The sequence below is a fragment of the Triplophysa dalaica genome, chromosome 22 (assembly GCF_015846415.1).
Source record: "Triplophysa dalaica isolate WHDGS20190420 chromosome 22, ASM1584641v1, whole genome shotgun sequence".
Classification (NCBI taxonomy): Eukaryota; Metazoa; Chordata; class Actinopteri; order Cypriniformes; family Nemacheilidae; genus Triplophysa; species Triplophysa dalaica.
The window spans coordinates 5,406,400-5,430,634 of NC_079563.1; the positions used below are offsets into that span (position 1 = coordinate 5,406,400).

General features: G+C 44.7%; 7 non-coding genes and 3 pseudogenes across 7 annotated transcripts; 6 read left to right on the plus strand and 4 right to left on the minus strand.

Moving 5' to 3' along the window:
• Positions 1–3,022: 3,022 nt before the first annotated feature.
• LOC130412520 (U2 spliceosomal RNA) lies at positions 3,023–3,199 on the plus strand (annotated as a pseudogene).
• An 804-nt stretch (positions 3,200–4,003) lies between these two features.
• LOC130412344 (U1 spliceosomal RNA) lies at positions 4,004–4,167 on the plus strand. The gene has a single exon (XR_008905231.1). It is a non-coding gene; the product is annotated as a U1 spliceosomal RNA (small nuclear RNA).
• Positions 4,168–8,089: 3,922 nt separating this feature from the next.
• On the plus strand, positions 8,090–8,279 carry LOC130412517 (U2 spliceosomal RNA). The gene has a single exon (XR_008905366.1). It is a non-coding gene; the product is annotated as a U2 spliceosomal RNA (small nuclear RNA).
• A 783-nt stretch (positions 8,280–9,062) lies between these two features.
• On the plus strand, positions 9,063–9,226 carry LOC130412354 (U1 spliceosomal RNA). The gene has a single exon (XR_008905241.1). It is a non-coding gene; the product is annotated as a U1 spliceosomal RNA (small nuclear RNA).
• A 3,949-nt stretch (positions 9,227–13,175) lies between these two features.
• Positions 13,176–13,352, plus strand: LOC130412531 (U2 spliceosomal RNA; annotated as a pseudogene).
• An 804-nt stretch (positions 13,353–14,156) lies between these two features.
• Positions 14,157–14,320, plus strand: LOC130412373 (U1 spliceosomal RNA). The gene has a single exon (XR_008905260.1). It is a non-coding gene; the product is annotated as a U1 spliceosomal RNA (small nuclear RNA).
• Positions 14,321–14,973: 653 nt separating this feature from the next.
• LOC130412352 (U1 spliceosomal RNA) lies at positions 14,974–15,137 on the minus strand. Its single transcript, XR_008905239.1, has one exon. It is a non-coding gene; the product is annotated as a U1 spliceosomal RNA (small nuclear RNA).
• An 816-nt stretch (positions 15,138–15,953) lies between these two features.
• Positions 15,954–16,144, minus strand: LOC130412475 (U2 spliceosomal RNA). The gene has a single exon (XR_008905355.1). It is a non-coding gene; the product is annotated as a U2 spliceosomal RNA (small nuclear RNA).
• Positions 16,145–16,952: 808 nt separating this feature from the next.
• On the minus strand, positions 16,953–17,116 carry LOC130412363 (U1 spliceosomal RNA). The gene has a single exon (XR_008905250.1). It is a non-coding gene; the product is annotated as a U1 spliceosomal RNA (small nuclear RNA).
• Positions 17,117–17,920: 804 nt separating this feature from the next.
• LOC130412536 (U2 spliceosomal RNA) lies at positions 17,921–18,096 on the minus strand (annotated as a pseudogene).
• Positions 18,097–24,235: the final 6,139 nt, after the last annotated feature.

Consider the following 24,235-nt stretch of genomic DNA (forward strand, 5'->3'; position numbering starts at 1 on the left):
GGACGTTTTTTTAAAAAAATTGGAAAAGAAAGGAAAAGCAAAGAAAAACGATGCATGATGGGGCTGCAGAAAAGGCTACAGAGGTATTTTAATCTTTTAAACAGTGGTTTTGATTTTAGTGACGAGATAAAAGAAGTCAAGAATGAAATGTCAGTTTTAGCAGAAAAGGTAAGTAAGGGTGTCATTACCAGAAGTAAAGAACGGAATATTGAGGAAGGGGAAAAATGCACTAGGTATTTTTTTAAAAAAGTAATGAATCAGGGAGGGGGAATAACTGTTTTAAAATCTGAAGGAAGGGAAGTACACACGATACCAGAGATTTTAAACAAAGTTGAAGAATTTTATGAACAATTATACAACACAAAAGAAATCCATGATGACACGGTCTCGGAAGTTTTGGAATTTTTAGATAAAAAGGTGGACTGTAAACATTCCTTTTTATCTGAAGATTTTAATCTTTTAGGAATGCACAGAGCTCTTAAAGGTTTTAAACGGGGGAAGTCCCCAGGAATAGACGGACTTCCCCTGGAGTTTTACGTGACATTTTGGGACATTTTAGCAAAAGACTTACTGACTGTATTTAATGAATTGGAGACCTCGGACAGACTACCAGACAGTTGTAGAGTAGGGATAGTGTCACTTCTATATAAAAAAGGGGACAAGACTGACTTAAAAAATTGGAGACCTATAACCCTTTTAAATTTTGATTTAAAACTTTTTAGCAAAATTTTAGCTACACGAATGTCGACCGTTTTAAACGAATTAATCCACCCGGATCAAGCCTGTGCTGTACCAGGGAGGAAGATCACGGACAGCCTAGTACTGATTAGAGATGCCATCTGTTACGCGAGAGACAGAAACATTCGGTTAGCAGTAGTAAATTTAGATTTTGAAAAAGCTTTCGACCGTGTCTCGCACCAATACCTGTTTCAAGTGTTGGCCAAAATGGGTTTTCCAGGGAGGTTCATAGCTTGGGTGAGACTGCTGTACAATGGCATAGTCAGCAGAATTTTGGTTAATGGGCATCTGTGCAAAGCGGTAAACATACGCAGCGGTGTCCGTCAGGGGTGTCCCTTATCTCCCCTCTTGTATGTGGCCTGTATTGAGCCATTGGCACAGCTCTTGAGAAGGGATAAATGGATTAATGGACTGGACGTCCCGGGGACTGGTGGACTGACAGCGACTTGTGTTTTATACATGGATGACGTGACCATTTTAACCACAGACATTTTATCAATACGAAGAGCAATGGACCTGACTGACTGGTACGGTCGGGCCTCGGGCGCGAAGCTCAACAGGAACAAGTCCGAGGCCCAACTCTTCGGGCCGTGGGGACACATCGACACAAGTGGACTTGATCTTGATTTTAGAGAAACCAATCTTAAAATTTTAGGTGTTAAATTTGACTATGAGGGTGGAGGACGGGGTAACTGGCCAGACATGATAGGGAAAGTTAGGCAGAAACTGGGGTTCTGGGGACTGAGACAGTTGACTTTGGAAGGTAAGGTTTTAATTTTTAAAGCTGTTATTTTACCATTGCTTTTACTGACATGTTCTGTTTTTAGTCCCCCAAGACTCTTCCTTTTAGAACTGGAGAGGGCGGTGTTTTATTTCTTGTGGGGGTCCAAGTGGGAGAGACTTAAAAGAGAAGTGGTCAAGAAACGACACGAAAACGGCGGAAAAGGCCTCCCAGACCCCCACCTGTTTTTAGGAAGTCGCTTCGCCGCCCTGCACATAAAATATGCCATGACTCCATCCAGACACAACAAGACGGCGGCCATGGCCCGCTTCTGGATGGGGTCATATCTACGATCTCTCCACATTCTAGATATTGATTTAAGAACCCCAGTGGCTTTTAACCTCCCCAAGGAATATGCTTTTATTAAGAAATTCTTAAAGAAACATAGTTTAGAGACGCAGGACATCACGATTTTAACTAACCACAAGTCTCTTATCTCTCTTGTACAGGACCGGGAACAAGTGAGTCCAATTCCAGGGCTCACGCTAGGTGAAGCCACACAAGTTTGGAGGAATGCAGCCCACCCCGCTCTTCTGAACAGACTCAAGGACCTGACGTGGATGGTGGCTCATGAAATCCTCCCGACCAGGGCGGTCAAGCACTCCAGAGGGATGGCCAGAAACCCCATCTGTCCACGTCCGGGGTGCAATGCCCCGGAGACAGTACGACATCTCCTCTGGGAGTGCGGCACTGCGCGGGACCTGTGGGCCAGAACTGGCCCCCTGTATTTCCCGTGCCTGCCAGCAGGTGGGGTCCAGATGGAGTACAAGCTCGCCATCCACGGGGTAGGCCGGAGCTTGAGAGCTTTGTCTACACAGCAATTCGTCTCGCTCTGGCTTACCCTGACTGTCATCAAGGATGTCCTCTGGACCACCAGAAACCTGCTGGTAGGGAAACAAGTTACGGTGCCCCTCCAAGCGTGCGAGCAGATTATAAGATCTTCGCTGCAGGGGTGCCGGGCTGTGTCATTCGGAGGAGGGGGCTGGGGCCACGCTTAGGGCCCCGGCTTTGCCCCCGCACCTGGTCGCCCGTAGATGCACCCTCACCAATCTGGCTACGGGAACAGCGGGCCAGCGGGCCGGAGGGAGAGGATTTCCGCTGGCTGTCGGAAATGGAAGGAAATTGGCTTGTTCTGCAGAGCGGGGTGATGGCCATCTTGTCAGGGACTCATCCCGGTTTTGAACAACAGATGACGAGAGACCGTGTTTTTTTTTTTAAGATGTTGTGTTTTAATGGTCACTTCCTCGTTTTATACCTTTTTAAACACCGTAAAGAGTTTTTAAACATGTTTGGAATTTTTAAACACGTGTGTTATACTTTTTTAAGCATGTGTTTGAATTTTTAAACATGTTTAACATGTATTTTATGTCATCCCTTGTTTTATGTTGTTTTTATCTCTCTTTCTATGATTCACCCTTTGAAATGGTTTTTTTTTTGTGTGAATTTTAAAATTGAAATGTTAATGTTATGAATTTGAGATTTAAAGATGAAAACATGATGACAATAAACTTTTTTCGAAAGAAAAAATCTGTTCTTATCAGTTTAATATCTGATACGTCCCCTATCTGGGGACCATATATTAAATGGATTTTTGAAACGCGGAGCTGGAAGCGGGGCTTGCTCCGCCCACTCCACGCATCGACCTGGTATTGCAGTGTCTCCAGGAACGGTGCATTCCCCTTTCGGGGATAGCAGCTTGTGTTGAAAGGTAGTGATGAGAAGACGCAAAGTTTTATTTCTCACGTGACTGTCTTATACAGAAAAATACTTTGGCAAGTACTCACTCACTCAGTCACTCAGTCACTCACTCACTCACTCGGTCACTCACTCACTCACTCACTCACTCACTCGGTCACTAGCTCACTCGCTCACTCACTCACTCAGTCACTCACTCACTCACTCACTCAGTCACTCACTCACTCACTCACTCACTCACTCACTCACTCTCTCACACTCTCACTCTCACTCTCTCACAGTCTCACGCACGCACTCACTAAAGCCCTAAATGTATGCGGATAGTTATGTGTTGAAGAACGTAGTTCCTATTAGAGACGCTTGCGCCTGGCTTAAATGCTGTTGTGTGATAGAGAGAGAACGGGGCTTCCTGTAGCTCAGTGGTAAGAGCATTGCGTTAACAGGTTTTGGGTACGATCCCTGGGAATTGCAAATACCTATGTAAATGTATAGGATAAAGCAATGTAAGTCGCTTTGGATAAAGGCGTCTGCCAAATGCTTAAATGCAAAAGGTGTCCAGCATCCAATTGAAACACTTTCAGCACATATGTGGACTGTTTGCGTTGAATTCTTAATGTATTTGTCTGTTCATGTGTATGTTTGCCTGTGGACCGTCGCCTTCGTGCGCTTTCCCACGGGTTCTACAGAGCAATCAACTGGAACTTGCAGTTGCCGAACGCTCGCTCGGGGTCAGCGTTGATGCGCATGGCAGAGGCAAGTAAGCGATGTCTTGCCCGAACGGGGCAAATCATATTTACCTGGCAGGGGAGACACCATGATCACGAAGGCGGTTCACCCAGGACGAGGCTCGGCCATTGCACTCAGGTTGGGTTGACTTTTGCGAATTCCCCAAATGTGGGAATCTCGACTGCATAATTTCTGGTAGTGGGGGACTGCGTTCGCGCTCTCCCCTTATCATGTATCAAAAGAAGAGAGATTTTGTATTGTGTCCGTATTTCGAACCTTGTTGGCGTCAGATCTGCAGATTCCGCAAGAGACGAGCACCAAATCGAGTGATCGATTACTTCCTAATACCATGTTTTTTTTTAATACGGTTGTTTGCATTTCCGTCGTTCCCAAACACACATACATGTATGTATGTATGCATGTAGGTATATTTATATATATAATTATTTAGATATTCATTTATTCGTTTGCTGGTTTTATGATTGATTCATTTGTTTAATTGTTTTTTCGTTCATATTTTGGACGCCTCATCAGACGAGTATAGAACGCATCTTCGACGGAGATTCTGCCAGACCACGCTGACCTTCATTTCTGTGAAACGTGTGCGTGCTCGTCCGTTCCTTCATCCGTTCAGGTCTTCATAAATAGCCCATTTAATTATTTCTTCTTTCGTTAATCGGTTAATTTATTCTATTGTTTAAACAATACATTTGATTGTCAGTCCGTTCCTTCATTCGTTCAGGTCTTCATAAATAGCCCATTTAATTATTTCTTCTTTCGTTAATCGGTTAATTGATTCTGTTGTTTAAACGATACATTTGATTTTCAGTCCGTTCCTTCATTCGTTCAGGTCTTCAAAAATAGCCCATTTAATTATTTCTTCTTTCGTTAATTGGTTAATTGATTCTGTTGTTTAAACGATACATTTGATTGTGTGTTCGTACGATCACACGCTGACCTTTGAGGCGCATGTGCACCGCAAGCCCAATAGTCGGTGCCGCCCCACGCTCTGCCTTTTGCCACCCATTGTGGGCATCGCTTCTCGGCCTTTTGGCTAATATCACTTGTCTGGTCAATAGGTTGTGTTGCGATCGCCTCTTGGAGGTTTCTCTGACTCGTGTTTACCAATACACGAGTCGACAAACTTCAGGAGGTATACTGCTAGGACAAGCAGCTTTTAAAGGGACCTTTTCATCAAGGATCGGTTTTAAGGTGAGTGTTTTTACTTATTTATTGCTTATTTATTGCTTATTTATTGTTGTTGTTTTTATTTGTTTTACTACCTGCTGTGGGTGCCTCCACCATGTCGGCTGCTCGTGCCGGCTTGCGGAGGCACCACAGTGTGCGGTTTTTATTTAAAGAGGTAGATGGAAAGCTCCTGGGGTTGTCCCGTTTGGACTTCTCCAGGAAGCTAGTACAAAAAGTTTTGAATTTTAATGCTTTGTGATTTAAATTGTTTGTTGACCTTGCCTTTTAACAAAGGTTTTGATCTAAGTTTTAAAACCGCTTCCCTGCTCATTGAGTTTTGGTCACGTTTTGAAAATGTTAAGTCCCAGTTCGCCATGTTTACTGTTGAAAAGCTGCATGACAACACACTCAAAACTGTGTTTGTCAGAATGTTCAATGAGACAGTGACTGGTGAAGACATATGTGTGTGGTTGGGTAGATTTTGCACTGTTCGAAGTCTGCCAGTCAAAGTGTTAGATGAGGATGGCATCTGGACATGTGCCTGGCGAATTCCCATTAAACAATGGGAAGACGCCAGGGGCTACCAGGGCCTGAAACATCTGCCTTCCATGATTGTGCTAGGAGAGAACAGAGGCTACATCCATTATCAGGGGATGCCAAAATTATGTAGAAAATGTGGCAACATGGGGCATCTCGCTGAAGCATGCATAGAGCTGATATGTGGGAAGTGCAGAGAAATTGGTCATAGTTTTGAACAATGTACCAATGGCAGGAGGTGTAATCTCTGTGGAGAATCTACCCATCTCTACAGAGATTGCCCGAAAAGTTTTGCCAACAAACTAAAGGGCAACAAAATGGCCGCCCCACAAACCGAAGAACAAAGGAAGGAGGCGGTCCCTGAGGTTTTGGCGGGAATCCCACTCGCCCAGCCAGCCACAGGGACTGGGCAACAAAGGGAGGATGGGGCGGCCCCAGGGGCGGAGTCGGAGGGTTCGGTTGAACAGGGGGAGGAAGTCACCTCCCAAAATGGAAATGAACAGAATGAGGGAGAGGAGGATACGACTTCCTCCCTAATCACGGTCTCCGAAATAAGCATGGAGTCTGATAGGAGTGTAACTGACTGTTCCCTCCCAAACGCTCAGGTGCAAAAAAGACCTGCGGGATCTCCTCTGGTTGATACAGAGGAGAAAAGATTGAAGGCTACACCGCGGCCAGATAGTTCTTCTTCAGAAAGTCTGGACCGTGTGTGGCCTCATGAATCCCCAAATGAGGTTTCCTTTTTGCACGTTAAGCTAAAAACATCATCACCGAAGGAGCAACAAGAGAGCTCCTCTGCTGCTCCTAAAGTGATGGACACTGTTCCTCCTGATCCCATAACTATTGGGATTAAGGAGGAACTAGTGTCACAAGAAATTCTCTGATTTTAAGTTTGTAGCTGCTTGCATATTTCCTTTTAATGCTCATGTTTTTAACCATACTGCTCTTGACTCTTACAATCTGCCCAATTCAATGTAAGAAGTGTGAGATTCCCTGTACGAGCCCAGAGTGTTTTATTAATGTTAAAAACTTTTAAAGCTCATGTCTTTTATTGCAACAATGTGCTCTCCCCTTATTTTTTACAAAGATCTAGGAAGTGGAAGGATTGTTGGAGCCAGGGTCCCTCCTTCATGGAGTGGATCCAACAAAAAAGAATGGGGCGAGCACTTTTTAGCAACTTTGACATTTTTAGACAGTGCTTTTAACGCTCTTAATGTGTATGGTTTTACTGTGAAAAATGAGATATGAGCTTTTAGAGGAATTACAGCCCCACATGCTACTTTTTGAAATGTTTTTAAAGATATACAGCGTGGAGGACCGGAAACTTTATGTTTTAACTAACCACAAGTCTCTTGTCTCTCTTGTGCAGGACCGGGAACCAGTGAGTCCAATTCCAGGGCTCACGCTAGGTGAAGCCACACAAGTTTTGAGGAATACAGCCCACCCCGCTCTTCAGAACCGGCTCAAGGACCTGATGTGGATGGCGGTTCATGAAATCCTCCCAGCCAGGGCGGTTATGCACTCCAGAGGAAGGGCCAGGAACCAGATCTGTCCACGCCCGGGGTGTAATGCTCCGGAGCCGGTGAGACACCTCCTCTGGGAGTGCGGCACTGCGCGGGGCCTGTGTGACCTTAACTGGCCCCCTAGTTTCCCGTGCCTGCCAGCGGGTGGGGTCCAGATGGACTGCAAGCTCGCCTTCCACGGGGTGGGCAGGAGCTTGAGAGCTTTGACATCACAGCAATTCATCTCGCTCTGGCTCACCCTGAACATAACAAAGGAAGTCATCTGGACCACCAGAAACCTGCTGGCGGGGAAACAGGTTACGGTGCCCCTCCACGCTTGCGAGCAGATGATGACATCTAAGCTGCAGGGGTGCCGGGCCTTGTCATTCGGAGGAGGGGGCTGGGGTCACGCTTAGGGCCCCGGCTTTGCCCCCGCACCTGGTCGCCCGTAGATGCACCCTCACCAATCTGGCTACGGGAACAGCGGGCCAGCAGGCCGGAGGGAGAGGATTTCCGCTGGCTGTCGGAAATGGAAGGAAATTGGCTTGTTCTGCAGAGCGGGGTGATGGCCATCTTGTCAGGGACTCATCCCGGTTCTGAACAACAGATGACGAGAGACCGGGGTTTTTTTTTAAGATGTTGTGTTTTAATGGTCACTTCCTCGTTTTATACCTTTTTTAAACACCGTAAAGAGTTTTTAAACATGTTTGGAATTTTTAAACACGTGTTTTATACCTTTTTAAGCATGTGTTTGAATTTTTAAACATGTTTAACATGTATTTTATGTCATCCCTTGTTTTATGTTGTTTTTATCTCTCTTTCTATGATTCACCCTTTGAAATGGTTTTTTTTTGTGTGAATTTTAAAATTGAAATGTTAATGTTATGAATTTGAGATTTAAAGATGAAAACATGATGACAATAAACTTTTTTCGAAAGAAAAAAAAAAAAAAAAAAAAATCTGTTCTTATCAGTTTAATATCTGATACGTCCCCTATCTGGGGACCATATATTAAATGGATTTTTGAAACGCGGAGCTGGAAGCGGGGCTTGCTCCGCCCACTCCACGCATCGACCTGGTATTGCAGTGTCTCCAGGAACGGTGCATTCCCCTTTCGGGGATAGCAGCTTGTGTTGAAAGGTAGTGATGAGAAGACGCAAAGTTTTATTTCTCACGTGACTGTCTTATACAGAAAAATACTTTGGCAAGTACTCACTCACTCAGTCACTCAGTCACTCACTCACTCACTCACTCGGTCACTCACTCACTCACTCACTCACTCACTCGGTCACTCACTCACTCGGTCACTCAGTCACTCACTCACTCACTCACTCACTCACTCACTCACTCACTCACTCACTCACTCTCTCACTCTCACTCTCTCACAGTCTCACGCACGCACTCACTAAAGCCCTAAATGTATGCGGATAGTTATGTGTTGAAGAACGTAGTTCCTATTAGAGACGCTTGCGCCTGGCTTAAATGCTGTTGTGTGATAGAGAGAGAACGGGGCTTCCTGTAGCTCAGTGGTAAGAGCATTGCGTTAACAGGTTTTGGGTACGATCCCTGGGAATTGCAAATACCTATGTAAATGTATAGGATAAAGCAATGTAAGTCGCTTTGGATAAAGGCGTCTGCCAAATGCTTAAATGCAAAAGGTGTCCAGCATCCAATTGAAACACTTTCAGCACATATGTGGACTGTTTGCGTTGAATTCTTAATGTATTTGTCTGTTCATGTGTATGTTTGCCTGTGGACCGTCGCCTTCGTGCGCTTTCCCACGGGTTCTACAGAGCAATCAACTGGAACTTGCAGTTGCCGAACGCTCGCTCGGGGTCAGCGTTGATGCGCATGGCAGAGGCAAGTAAGCGATGTCTTGCCCGAACGGGAAAATCATACTTACCTGGCAGGGGAGACACCATGATCACGAAGGCGATTCACCCAGGACGAGGCTCGGCCATTGCACTCAGGTTGGGTTGACTTTTGCGAATTCCCCAAATGTGGGAATCTCGACTGCATAATTTCTGGTAGTGGGGGACTGCGTTCGCGCTCTCCCCTTATCATGTATCAAAAGAAGAGAGATTTTGTATTGTGTCCGTATTTCGAACCTTGTTGGCGTCAGATCTGCAGATTCCGCAAGAGACGAGCACCAAATCGAGTGATCGATTACTTCCTAATACCATGTTTTTTTTTAATACGGTTGTTTGCTGTTCCGTCGTTCCCAAACACACATACATGTATGTATGTATGCATGTAGGTATATTTATATATATAATTATTTAGATATTCATTTATTCGTTTGCTGGTTTTATGTTTGATTCATTTGTTTAATTGTTTTTTCGTTCATATTTTGGACGCCTCATCAGACGAGTATAGAACGCATCTTCGACGGAGATTCTGCCAGACCACGCTGACCTTCATTTCTGTGAAACGTGTGCGTGCTCGTCCGTTCCTTCATCCGTTCAGGTCTTCATAAATAGCCCATTTAATTATTTCTTCTTTCGTTAATCGGTTAATTTATTCTATTGTTTAAACAATACATTTGATTGTCAGTCCGTTCCTTCATTCGTTCAGGTCTTCATAAATAGCCCATTTAATTATTTCTTCTTTCGTTAATCGGTTAATTGATTCTGTTGTTTAAACGATACATTTGATTTTCAGTCCGTTCCTTCATTCGTTCAGGTCTTCAAAAATAGCCCATTTAATTATTTCTTCTTTCGTTAATTGGTTAATTGATTCTGTTGTTTAAACGATACATTTGATTGTGTGTTCGTACGATCACACGCTGACCTTTGAGGCGCATGTGCACCGCAAGCCCAATAGTCGGTGCCGCCCCACGCTCTGCCTTTTGCCACCCATTGTGAGCATCGCTTCTCGGCCTTTTGGCTAAGATCACGTGTCTGGTCAGAGGGTTGAGCTTGCGATCGCCTCTCGGAGGTTTTTTGGCTCTCAAATTTTTGTTTTGAGGGTCGATACAATTCGGGAGGTACATTGTGCTGCATTTGCTTTTATTGTATTTATTGTGTTTCAGGTTTTACAACAGACGAATCTACTTTGGAGGATTGTATTTCAGGTGTTTTAACTATTTTTAAGGTAAGGTTATTTATTTATTTATTGTCTGTTTTAAAGTTTGTTTTAGTCTGCTGTAGGTGCCTCCATCATGTCGGCTGCTCGTGCCGGCGTGCGGAGGCACCACAGTGTGCGGTTTTTGTTCAAAGAAATCGACGGAAAGCTCCTGGGGATGTCCCGTTTGGACTTCTCCAGGAAGCTTGTCCAAAAAACTTTACTTTTTAATGTGGATGATATTAACTGCTTAACGACCCTGCCTTTTAACAAAGGCTTTGATTTAAGTTTTAGAAACGCTTCCCTGTTAACTGCATTTTGGCAACGGTTTGATTCTGTAAAGACCCATTTCTCCATGTTTAATGTGGAAAAGCTTTCTGATAACTCGCTTAGAACTGTTGTTGTCAGAATGTTTAATGAAACGGTAACTGGAGATGACATTTGTGTATGGCTGGGTAGATACTGCACGGTTCGAGGCCAACCAGTTAAGGTGGTGGATGAAGACGGTATCTGGAACTGCTCTTGGCGAATTCCCATTAAACAATGGGAGGACGCCGAGGGCTACCAGGGCCTGAAGCATCTGCCATCCATGATTGTGTTGGGAGAAAACCGGGGCTACATCCATTACCAAGGGATGCCCAAATTGTGTAGGAAATGTGGCAAAATTGGGCATCTAGCCGAAGCATGCCAAGTAATAGTTTGTGGGAAGTGTAGAGAAATTGGTCACAGTTTTGACGAATGTACCAATGGCAGGCGTTGCAATCTGTGTGGTGACTATAACCATCTCTACAGAGATTGCCCGAAAAGTTTTGCCAACAAATTAAAGGGTAACAAAATGGCCGCCCCACAAACAGAAGGACAAAGAGAGGAGGCGGTCCCTGAGGTTTTGGCGGGAACCCCACTCGCCCAGCCAGTCTCAGGGATTGGCCAACAAAGGGAGGATGGGGCGGCCCCAGGGGCGGAGTCGGAAGGTTCAGTTGAGCATGGGGAGGAAGTCACCTCCCAAAATGGAAAAGAACAGAATGAGGGAGAGGAGGATACGACTTCCTCCCTAGTCACTGTCTCCGAAATCAGTATGGAGTCTGATCGGAGTGTAACTGATTGTTCCCTCCCAAACGCTCAGGTGCAAAAAAGACCTGCGGGATCTCCTCTGGTTGATACAGAGGAGAAAAGATTGAAGGCTACACCGCGGCCAGATAGTTCTTCATCAGAAAGTCTGGATCGTGTGTGGCCTCATGAATCCCCAAATGAGGTTTCCTTTTTGCACGTTAAGCTAAAAACATCATCACCGAAGGAGCAACAAGAGAGTTCCTCTGCTGCTCCTGAAGTGAAGGGCACTGTGCCTCCTGATCCCATAACTATTGGGATTAAGGAGGAGCAAGTGTCACAAGAAATTCTCTGATTTTAAGTTAAGTATGTTGCTGCTTGTACATTTCCTTTTTAGTGCTCATGTTTTTAACCATACTGCTCATGACTCTCACAATCTGCCCAATCAATGTAAGAAGTGTGAGATCCCTTGTACGAGCACAGAGTTTTTTATTAACGTTAAAAACTTTTAAAGCTCATGTCTTTTTATTGCAACACTGTGCTCTCCCCTGTTGTTACAACGCTAAAGGAAGTGGAAAGATTGATGGAGCCAAGGTCCCTCCTTTTGGAGTGGATCCAACACAAAAAAGAAGGGGGCGAGCACTTTTAGCAACTTTGATATTCTTAGACAGTGCTTTTAACGTTCTTAATGTGTATGGTTTTACTCGGAAAATGAGATATGAGATTTTAGAGGACTTGCAGCCCCACATGCTACTTTTATTAAAATGTTTTTAAAGAAACAGAGAGTTCCCGGGCCTCCAAGCTATGTTTTAACTAACCACAAGTCTCTTGTCTCCCTTGTGCAGGACCGGGAAGCAGTGAGTCCAATTCCAGGGCTCACTCTAGGTGAAGCCAAACAAGCTTTGAGGAATGTAGCCCACCCCGCTCTTCAGAACCGGCTCAAGGACCTGATGTGGATGGCGGTTCATGAAATCCTCCCAGCCAGGGCGGTTATGCACTCTAGAGGAATGGCCAGGAACCCGATCTGTCCACGTCCGGGGTTTAATGCCCCGGAGACAGTGAGACACCTCCTCTGGAAGTGCGGCACTGCGCGGGGCCTGTGTGACCTTAACCGGCCCCCTAGTTTCCCGAGCCTGCCAGCGGGTGGGGTCCAGATGGACTACGAGCTCGCCTTCCATGGGGTGGGCCGGAGCTCGAGAGGTTTGACTTCACAACAACTCATCTCGCTCTGGCTCACCCTGAACATAACAAGGAAGTCATCTGGACCACCAAAAACCTGCTGGTGGGGAAACAGGTTACGGTGCCCCTCCACGCTCGCGAGCGGATGATGACATCTAAGCTGCAGGGGTGCCGGACCTTGTCATTCGGAGGAGGGGGCTGGGGTCACGCTTAGGGTCCCGGCCTTGCCCCCGCACCTGGCCGCCCGTAGATGCACCCTCACCAATCTGGCTACGGGAACAGCGGGCCAGCGGGCCGGAGGGAGAGGATTTCCGCTGGCTGCCGGAAATGGAAGGAATTTGGTTTGTTCTGCAGAGCGGGGCGACGGCCATCTTGTCAGGGACTCCTCCCGGTTCTGGACAACGGATGACGAGAGACAGTGGTTTTTTAAGATTGCTGGTTTAAATGGTCATTTCCTGTTCTTTTTTACCTTTTTAAACACCGTAAAGGGTTTTTAGGCATGTTTGGAAATTTTAAACATATGTTTTATACCTTTTAGAGCATGTGTTTGGATTTTTAAACATGTTTAACATATCTTGTATGTCATCCCTTGTTTTATGTATTTTTTATCTCTCTTTCTTTGATTCACTCTTTGAAATGTTTTTATCTTTGTGTGAATTTTTAAATTGAAATGTTAAAAATGTTATGAAATTGAGAAGAAAAAAAGATACATGATGACAATAAACTTTTTTCGAAAGAAAAAATCTGTTCTTATCAGTTTAATATCTGATACGTCCCCTATCTGGGGACCATATATTAAATGGATTTTTGAAACGCGGAGCTGGAAGCGGGGCTTGCTCCGCCCACTCCACGCATCGACCTGGTATTGCAGTGTCTCCAGGAACGGTGCATTCCCCTTTCGGGGATAGCAGCTTGTGTTGAAAGGTAGTGATGAGAAGACGCAAAGTTTTATTTCTCACGTGACTGTCTTATACAGAAAAATACTTTGGCAAGTACTCACTCACTCAGTCACTCACTCACTCACTCGGTCACTCACTCACTCACTCACTCACTCACTCACTCACTCACTCACTCACTCACTCGGTCACTCACTCACTCAGTCACTCACTCACTCACTCAGTCACTCACTCACTCACTCACTCACTCACTCACTCACTCACTCTCTCACACTCTCACTCTCACTCTCTCACAGTCTCACGCACGCACTCACTAAAGCCCTAAATGTATGCGGATAGTTATGTGTTGAAGAACGTAGTTCCTATTAGAGACGCTTGCGCCTGGCTTAAATGCTGTTGTGTGATAGAGAGAGAACGGGGCTTCCTGTAGCTCAGTGGTAAGAGCATTGCGTTAACAGGTTTTGGGTACGATCCCTGGGAATTGCAAATACCTATGTAAATGTATAGTATAAAGCAATGTAAGTCGCTTTGGATAAAGGCGTCTGCCAAATGCTTAAATGCAAAAGGTGTCCAGCATCCAATTGAAACACTTTCAGCACATATGTGGACTGTTTGCGTTGAATTCTTAATGTATTTGTCTGTTCATGTGTATGTTTGCCTGTGGACCGTCGCCTTCGTGCGCTTTCCCACGGGTTCTACAGAGCAATCAACTGGAACTTGCAGTTGCCGAACGCTCGCTCGGGGTCAGCGTTGATGCGCATGGCAGAGGCAAGTAAGCGATGTCTTGCCCGAACGGGGCAAATCATACTTACCTGGCAGGGGAGACACCATGATCACGAAGGCGGTTCACCCAGGACGAGGCTCGGCCATTGCACTCAGGTTGGGTTGACTTTTGCGAATTCCAAAAATGTGGGAATCTCGACTGCATAATTTCTGGTAGTGGGGGACTGCGTTCGCGCTCTCCCCTTATCATGTATCAAAAGAAGAGAGATTTTGTATTGTGTCCGTATTTCGAACCTTGTTGGCGTCAGATCTGCAGATTCCGCAAGAGACGAGCACCAAATCGAGTGATCGATTACTTCCTAATACCATGTTTTTTTTTAATACGGTTGTTTGCTGAACGGACTGACAATCAAATGTATTGTTTAAACAATAGAATAAATTAACCGATTAACGAAAGAAGAAATAATTAAATGGGCTATTTATGAAGACCTGAACGGATGAAGGAACGGACGAGCACGCACACGTTCCACAGAAATGAAGGTCAGCGTGGTCTGGCAGAATCTCCGTCGAAGATGCGTTCTATACTCGTCTGATGAGGCGTCCAAAATATGAACGAAAAAACAATTAAACAAATGAATCAATCATAAAACCAGCAAACGAATAAATGAATATCTAAATAATTATATATATAAATATACCTACATGCATACATACATACATGTATGTGTGTTTGGGAACGACGGAACAGCAAACAACCGTATAAAAAAAAAAAACATGGTATTAGGAAGTAATCGATCACTCGATTTGGTGCTCGTCTCTTGCGGAATCTGCAGATCTGACGCCAACAAGGTTCGAAATACAGACACAATACAAAATCTCTCTTCTTTTGATACATGATAAGGGGAGAGCGCGAACGCAGTCCCCCACTACCAGAAATTATGCAGTCGAGATTCCCACATTTGGGGAATTCGCAAAAGTCAACCCAACCTGAGTGCAATGGCCGAGCCTCGTCCTGGGTGAACCGCCTTCGTGATCATGGTGTCTCCCCTGCCAGGTAAGTATGATTTGCCCCGTTCGGGCAAGACATCGCTTACTTGCCTCTGCCATGCGCATCAACGCTGACCCCGAGCGAGCGTTCGGCAACTGCAAGTTCCAGTTGATTGCTCTGTAGAACCCGTGGGAAAGCGCACGAAGGCGACGGTCCACAGGCAAACATACACATGAACAGACAAATACATTAAGAATTCAACGCAAACAGTCCACATATGTGCTGAAAGTGTTTCAATTGGATGCTGGACACCTTTTGCATTTAAGCATTTGGCAGACGCCTTCATCCAAAGCGACTTACATTGCTTTATCCTATACATTTACATAGGTATTTGCAATTCCCAGGGATCGTACCCAAAACCTGTTAACGCAATGCTCTTACCACTGAGCTACAGGAAGCCCCGTTCTCTCTCTATCACACAACAGCATTTAAGCCAGGCGCAAGCGTCTCTAATAGGAAATACGTTCTTCAACACATAACTATCCGCATACATTTAGGGCTTTAGTGAGTGCGTGCGTGAGACTGTGAGAGAGTGAGAGTGAGAGTGTGAGAGAGTGAGTGAGTGAGTGAGTGAGTGAGTGAGTGAGTGAGTGAGTGACTGAGTGAGTGAGTGAGTGACTGAGTGAGTGAGTGACCGAGTGAGTGAGTGACCGAGTGAGTGAGTGAGTGAGTGAGTGAGTGAGTGAGTGACCGAGTGAGTGAGTGAGTGACTGAGTGACTGAGTGAGTGAGTACTTGCCAAAGTATTTTTCTGTATAAGACAGTCACGTGAGAAATAAAACTTTGCGTCTTCTCATCACTACCTTTCAACACAAGCTGCTATCCCCGAAAGGGGAATGCACCGTTCGTGGAGACACTGCAATACCAGGTCGATGCGTGGAGTGGGCGGAGCAAGCCCCGCTTCCAGCTCCGCGTTTCAAAAATCCATTTAATATATGGTCCCCAGATAGGGGACGTAACAGATATTAAACTGATAAGAACAGATACTACACTTGATCTTAGCCAAAAGGCCGAGAAGCGATGCCCACAATGGGTGGCAAAAGGCAGAGCGTGGGGCGGCACCGACTATTGGGCTTGCGGTGCACATGCGCCTCAAAGGTCAGCGTGTGATCGTACGAACACACAATCAAATGTATCGTTTAAACAACAGAATCAATTAACCAATTAACGAAAGAAGAAATAATTAAATGGGCTATTTTTGAAGACCTGAACGAATGAAGGAACGGACTGAAAATCAAATGTATCGTTTAAACAACAGAATCAATTAACCGATTAACGAAAGAAGAAATAATTAAATGGGCTATTTATGAAGACCTGAACGAATGAAGGAACGGACTGACAATCAAATGTATTGTTTAAACAATAGAATAAATTAACCGATTAACGAAAGAAGAAATAATTAAATGGGCTATTTATGAAGACCTGAACGGATGAAGGAACGGACGAGCACGCACACGTTTCACAGAAATGAAGGTCAGCGTGGTCTGGCAGAATCTCCGTCGAAGATGCGTTCTATACTCGTCTGATGAGGCGTCCAAAATATGAACGAAAAAACAATTAAACAAATGAATCAATCATAAAACCAGCAAACGAATAAATGAATATCTAAATAATTATATATATAAATATACCTACATGCATACATACATACATGTATGTGTGTTTGGGAACGACGGAACAGCAAACAACCGTATTAAAAAAAAAACATGGTATTAGGAAGTAATCGATCACTCGATTTGGTGCTCGTCTCTTGCGGAATCTGCAGATCTGACGCCAACAAGGTTCGAAATACGGACACAATACAAAATCTCTCTTCTTTTGAGACATGATAAGGGGAGAGCGCGAACGCAGTCCCCCACTACCAGAAATTATGCAGTCGAGATTCCCACATTTGGGGAATTCGCAAAAGTCAACCCAACCTGAGTGCAATGGCCGAGCCTCGTCCTGGGTGAACCGCCTTCGTGATCATGGTGTCTCCCCTGCCAGGTAAGTATGATTTTCCCCGTTCGGGCAAGACATCGCTTACTTGCCTCTGCCATGCGCATCAACGCTGACCCCGAGCGAGCGTTCGGCAACTGCAAGTTCCAGTTGATTGCTCTGTAGAACCCGTGGGAAAGCGCACGAAGGCGACGGTCCACAGGCAAACATACACATGAACAGACAAATACATTAAGAATTCAACGCAAACAGTCCACATATGTGCTGAAAGTGTTTCAATTGGATGCTGGACACCTTTTGCATTTAAGCATTTGGCAGACGCCTTTATCCAAAGCGACTTACATTGCTTTATCCTATACATTTACATAGGTATTTGCAATTCCCAGGGATCGTACCCAAAACCTGTTAACGCAATGCTCTTACCACTGAGCTACAGGAAGCCCCGTTCTCTCTCTATCACACAACAGCATTTAAGCCAGGCACAAGCGTCTCTAATAGGAACTACGTTCTTCAACACATAACTATCCGCATACATTTAGGGCTTTAGTGAGTGCGTGCGTGAGACTGTGAGAGAGTGAGAGTGAGAGTGTGAGAGAGTGAGTGAGTGAGTGAGTGAGTGAGTGACTGACTGAGTGAGTGAGTGAGTGACTGAGTGAGTGAGTGACCGAGTGAGTGAGTGACCGAGTGAGTGAGTGAGTGAGTGAGTGAGTGAGTGAGTGACCGAGTGAGTGAGTGAGTGACTGAGTGACTGAGTGAGTGAGTACTTGCCAAAGTATTTTTCTGTATAAGACAGTCACGTGAGAAATAAAACTTTGCGTCTTCTCATCACTACCTTTCAACACAAGCTGCTATCCCCGAAAGGGGAATGCACCGTTCCTGGAGACACTGCAATACCAGGTCGATGCGTGGAGTGGGCGGAGCAAGCCCCGCTTCCAGCTCCGCGTTTCAAAAATCCATTTAATATATGGTCCCCAGATAGGGGACGTAACAGATATTAAACTGATAAGAACAGATTTTTTCTTTCGAAAAAAGGTTTATTTTCACAATTTCATTTCAGAACACAACAGCATTTCATTTAAAACAGGAACATAAAAAGGGGTATAGTGTCACGTGTGTTGTGTTTAAAAAGACATTTGTAATAAAACTCTTTGAAATGTTTCCCAGTTGTTTAAAAAGGAACGAAACGGAGTCTGTTGTTCAAGACCGGGCTGAGTCCCTACTAAAAGGGTCGTCATCCTGCTCTGCAGCACCGGACTCGCCCAGAGGAGATCCTCTCCCTCCGGCCCGCTGGCCCGCTGTTCCCGTAGCCGTTAGTGGTGAGGGTGCATCTACGGGCGACCCGGGGTTGGTGGCCAGGACCCTCTCTGTGTGACCCCGGCCCCCCCGTCCGAATATCGATGCGCGGCGCCCCTGCAGCATGTTACTTGCCATCTTTTCAATTGCGTGGAGGGGCACCGTCACACGCTTCCCCACCAGCAGGTTTCTGGCAGTCCAGATGGCGTCTTTAATGACGTTTAGGGTGAGCCAGAGCAAGGTGAACTGATGCGCTGTACAACTGTTTAAACTCCGGCCCACCCCCAGGATGGCAAGTTTGTAGTCCATCTGGACCCCACCCGCTGGTAGGCACGGGAAAAATAGGGGGCCGGTTATGGTCCACTGGTCCTGTGCAACACCGCAGTCCCAGAGCATATGCCTCACGGTCTCCGGGTCATTGCACCCGGACCGGGGGCACGTGGAGGTGGTGGCCATGCCCCGGGAGTGCATAACCCCTCTGGTCGGGAGGATCTCATGGGCTGCCATCCATGTCAAATCTTTGTGGCGGTTTTGCAGAGCAGGGTGGGCAGCATTTCGCCAAACTTGTTTGGCCTCCTTTAGAGTGAGGCCTGGCACTGGACTCACCGGTTCCCGGTCCTGAACAAGAGAAATAATAGATTTATGATTTCTTAAAAAACTGGCATCTTTGTTTTCTAACACATGTCTTTTTAAAAACTTCTTAATAAAAACATACTCTTTTGGTAAGTTAAAAGCTACTGGGGTTTTCAAGTCTACTTTTATTATTTTTAAAATTCTCAAATAAGACCCCATCCAAAACCGAACCATGGCTGCTGTTTTGTTGTCTCTGGATGGGTTCACTGCGTAATTGATGTGGAGAGCGGTGAAACGGCTGGCTAAAAACAAGTGGGGGTCTGGGAGGCCTTTTCCACCATTTTCTTGTCTTTTCTTGACCACGTCTCTCTTCAGTCTTTCCCACTTGGACCCCCACAGGAAGTAAAACACCGCTCTGTCCAGTTGTAAAAGGAAGAATCTCGGGGGACTAAAAACAGAACATATTAATAATAGCAAAGGTAAAATAACAGCTTTAAAAATTAAAACCTTACCTTCGAGTGTCAAGAGTCTTAGTCCCCAAAACCCCAGTCTTTTCCTAACTTTCCCTATCAAGTCAGTCCAATTTCCCCGTCCACCTCCATCGCTGTCAAATTTTACACCTAAAATTCTCAGGTCAGTTTGTTTAAGATCCAAATCAAGTCCTTGTGTGTCTACGTGTCCCCACGGCCCGAAGAGCTGGGCCTCAGACTTGCTCCTGTTGAGTTGGGCGCCTGAGGACCGACCGTACCAGTCAGTCAAGTCCATTGCTCTCCGTATTGATAAAAAGTCAGTGGCTAAAAGGGTCACATCGTCCATATATAAAACACAAGTTGCTGTCAGTCCACCGGTTCCCGGAATGTCTAGTCCTTTAATCCATTTGTCCCTTCTCAAGATCTGTGCCAGTGGCTCAATACAGGCCACATACAGGAGGGGAGATAAAGGACACCCCTGACGGACACCACTGTGTATATGTACCACTTTTGAAAGATACCCATTTACAAGGATTCTGCTGACCGGGCCGTTGTACAGCAGTCCCACCCATGCTATAAACCTACCTGGGAATCCCATTTTTTGCAGTACCCTGAACAGGTACTGGTGCGAGATTCGGTCAAAAGCTTTTTCAAAGTCTAAATTTAGAACTGCTAGTCGAATGTTTCTGTCTCTCGCATAACAGATAGCATCTCTGATCAGCACTAAGCTGTCCGTGATCTTCCTCCCGGGCACAGCACAAGCTTGATCCGGGTGGATTACGTCCTCTAAAACCGTCGACATACGAGTTGCTAAAACCTTGCTAAAAAGTTTAAGGTCAAAATTTAAAAGAGTGATCGGTCTCCAGTTCTTGAGGTCAGTCTTATCTCCTTTTTTGTGCAACAAGGAAACTATCCCTATTCTAAAACTGTCAGGAAGTCGGTCAAGAGTCTCAAATTCTTTAAAAACTGTCAGTAATTCCTGTGCTAAAAGATCCCAGAACGTCTGGTAAAACTCAAGGGGAAGCCCATCCTTACCTGGTGATTTCCCCCGTTTAAAACCTTTAAGAGCTTTCTCCAGTTCGTTGACAGTGAAATCTTGAGATAAAAGCACAGTGTTGTCAATTTTATTTTCTAAAAACTCTAAAACTTCCTCCAATGTGTCTTCTTGTACTGCTTTTGTTTTATATAAATTTCCATAAAACTCTTCAATAGCCCCTAAAATTTCCCCTGTTGATTTTGCCTCATTTCCATTTGAATTTAAATTTGTAATTGCCCCACCTCTTGTTACAATTTTCTTAAAAAAGTATCTGGTACATTTTTCTCCTTCTTCTATCTCTTGTTCTTTACTCCTTAGAATTACACCTTTACTTTGGATTTCAGATAAAACCACCATTTCCCTTTTGACCTCTTTTATTTCCTCACTAAAATCAAAACCGTTGTTTAAAAGATTAAAATACCTCTGCAGTCTCTTTTGCAGCCCCAACATGCATCGTTTTCCTTTCTCTTTCTTCTCTTTCCCTTTTAATCTAAAAAAACGTTTAGTCCTGTCTTTCACCATCTCCCACCATAGTGTACGTGATTTAAAAAAGTCCTGGAGGGTCTGCCATTGGCTGAACTGCTCCCTGTATTCTTTAACAATATCCTCATCATGCAACAGAGAGCAGTTCAGCTTCCAGATCCCACCCCCTACGGTCACATCTGTGGTAAAAGAAAGGGTGCATGATAGCATGAGGTGATCAGAAAAGAAAAACGGTGTTAATGTAGCATCTATCGGCGGGCAGTCGCGTGTAAAAACGTAGTCAATATGGGAGGATTTGGTGCCATCACCACTGACCCAGGTGTAGCCGTCCTCTTTGGGATGCAGTGTCTTAAAACAGTCAAGTAATTTAAAATCTTTGACTAGCCCCTGTAATAAAAACGATGTTTTGTCTACATTAAAATCATCCCTTGCTCTCTTTCTGTCCCCTTTGGTTAAAACACAGTTAAAATCCCCAGCTGCCACCAGTGGCGTCTTCCCTAGCATGTGAGGCTGCAAATCCTCTAAAAGCATGTACCTTTCATTTTTTTCCGTAAACCCATACACATTAAGAACATTAAAATCCCTGTCTAAAAGAGTCAGATTTGCTAAAAGCGCCCGTCCATCCCTCACCACTGTGCTGCCCTTCACCAATATGTGTGGGTTATTGATTAAAATGGCCACTCCATCATTTTTGTTAAAATTGGATCCACTTCATATGGAGGGTCCTGAAGTCCATATTTCCTCCCATTTATTATAACTTTTTAAAAAGGGCAAAGCACATTCCTGCAATAAAACACATCTGACTTAATAGATTTTAAGAGGGATAAAATGCTCTGTGCTCTCGTGTTGGACTTCACACTTCTCACATTTATTGTTGAGATTGTGAGAGTCATGAGCAGTATTAAATTGAAAAACATGAGTCTTAAGAACAAAAGGAAAAGATTTTGAGGGGCTGCAGTATTACTTTAAAAATCATAGAATTTCATGTGACACTTGCTCTTCCTTAAACTCGAATGATTTGAGTGCAGGAGAGCGTGTGTCCAAAGCCCCTGGGGCTGCAGAGGAAGTCTCTTGCAGCTCCTTTGGCGATAATGATCTAAGCTTTATTTGTAGAAAAGATACCTCATTTGGGGATGCTGAGGGCCACCTACGCTCCGTCCCCTCCATGCTGGAAGGTGTAGAGTGCTGTGTTGGCCTCAGTTTCTTCTCCTCTGTTTCAAACAGAGGGGATCCCGCAGGCCTTTTCTGCAATTGTGCATTTGGGAGCCAATCTGTCAAGTCACTTCCTGTACTCTCCTCCACTTCCAAATCTGATACGGTCACTAAAGAAGAGGAGGCCGTTTCTTGGGATTCCTCCCCCTCTTCCGATTCCCCCACTACTTCCTTTTCCTTGTCTCGTAGAGGGGGGGTGGCCTCCTCTTCCCGTTCACCTACCGTATCTGGCTCCGCCCCTTTTACCGCCCCCAAAGCTTCGACCTGACCAGTCCCTGCTGTTGGTTTGGAATTTGAAATTTCCTCCAAAACCTCAGGGACTGTCTCTTTTTCCTTTGTTTGCTGGTTAGCTGGGGCGGCCATTTTACCTTTGAGTTTGTTGGCAAAAGATTTTGGACAATCTCTGTAGAGATGGGTCGATTCACCACAAAGATTGCATTTCCTGCCATTGGTGCACTCCTCAAAAAACATGCCCAATTTCTCTACACTTTCTACATATTATTTCCTGGCACGCCTCTGCAAGATGTCCCATCCGGCCACATTTGCGACACAGCTTGGGCATCCCTTGGTAAAAAATGTAACCTCTGTTTTCCCCCAGCACAATCATAGAAGGTATCTGGCTAAGGCCTTGGTAACTGTGTGGATCTTCCCATTGCTTGATGGGGACTCTCCAACCACAGTTCCAGATGCCATCCTCATCCAAAACCTTAATTGGCTGGCTACGGACAGAGCAATATCTAGCCAACCATACAGAAATATCTTCTCCAGTCACAGTCTCATTAAACATCTTGACACTCACCACCTTAATTGAATTATCAGTCAGTTTCTCCACTGTGAACATGGAGAAGTTGGCTTTTTTTGTTTCAAACCGAGTCCAGAAAACATTTAGCAGAGAAGCATTTTGGAAGCTCAAATCAAAACCGCGATTCTGGGGCAAAGTCAGTAAACAGTTTATTTCTAACACTGAAAAACCTAAACATTTTTGAATGAGCTTCCTGGAAAAGTCTAACCTAGACATCAACAGGAGAGTCCCATCATCCTTTTTATTAAACAAAAGGCGCACACTGTGGTGCCTCCGCACACCGGCACGAGCAGCCGACATGCTGGAGGCACCGACAGTACACTAAAACACAGCAGTTAAAAGAAGCTATAAATAAATAAATAATTTAAAAAACTTACCTTTCACAGAATTTTCCAAGAAAAGACAAGCACGTAAAATGAAAGCTGTAAGGAAAAACAAAAAAAACACAATATAAAAGCAAAATGTACCTCTCGAAGTTAATGGACCCGCAAAACGGAGGTTTACGAGCCAGCTAACCACTATGAGGCGATCGCAACTCCACCTTCCAACAAGACACTTGATCTTAGCCAAAAGGCCGAGAAGCGATGCCCACAATGGGTGGCAAAAGGCAGAGCGTGGGGCGGCACCGACTATTGGGCTTGCGGTGCACATGCGCCTCAAAGGTCAGCGTGTGATCGTACGAACACACAATCAAATGTATCGTTTAAACAACAGAATCAATTAACCAATTAACGAAAGAAGAAATAATTAAATGGGCTATTTTTGAAGACCTGAACGAATGAAGGAACAGACTGAAAATCAAATGTATCGTTTAAACAACAGAATCAATTAACCGATTAACGAAAGAAGAAATAATTAAATGGGCTATTTATGAAGACCTGAACGAATGAAGGAACGGACTGACAATCAAATGTATTGTTTAAACAATAGAATAAATTAACCGATTAACGAAAGAAGAAATAATTAAATGGGCTATTTATGAAGACCTGAACGGATGAAGGAACGGACGAGCACGCACACGTTTCACAGAAATGAAGGTCAGCGTGGTCTGGCAGAATCTCCGTCGAAGATGCGTTCTATACTCGTCTGATGAGGCGTCCAAAATATGAACGAAAAAACAATTAAACAAATGAATCAATCATAAAACCAGCAAACGAATAAATGAATATCTAAATAATTATATATATAAATATACCTACATGCATACATACATACATGTATGTGTGTTTGGGAACGACGGAACAGCAAACAACCGTATTAAAAAAAAAACATGGCATTAGGAAGTAATCGATCACTCGATTTGGTG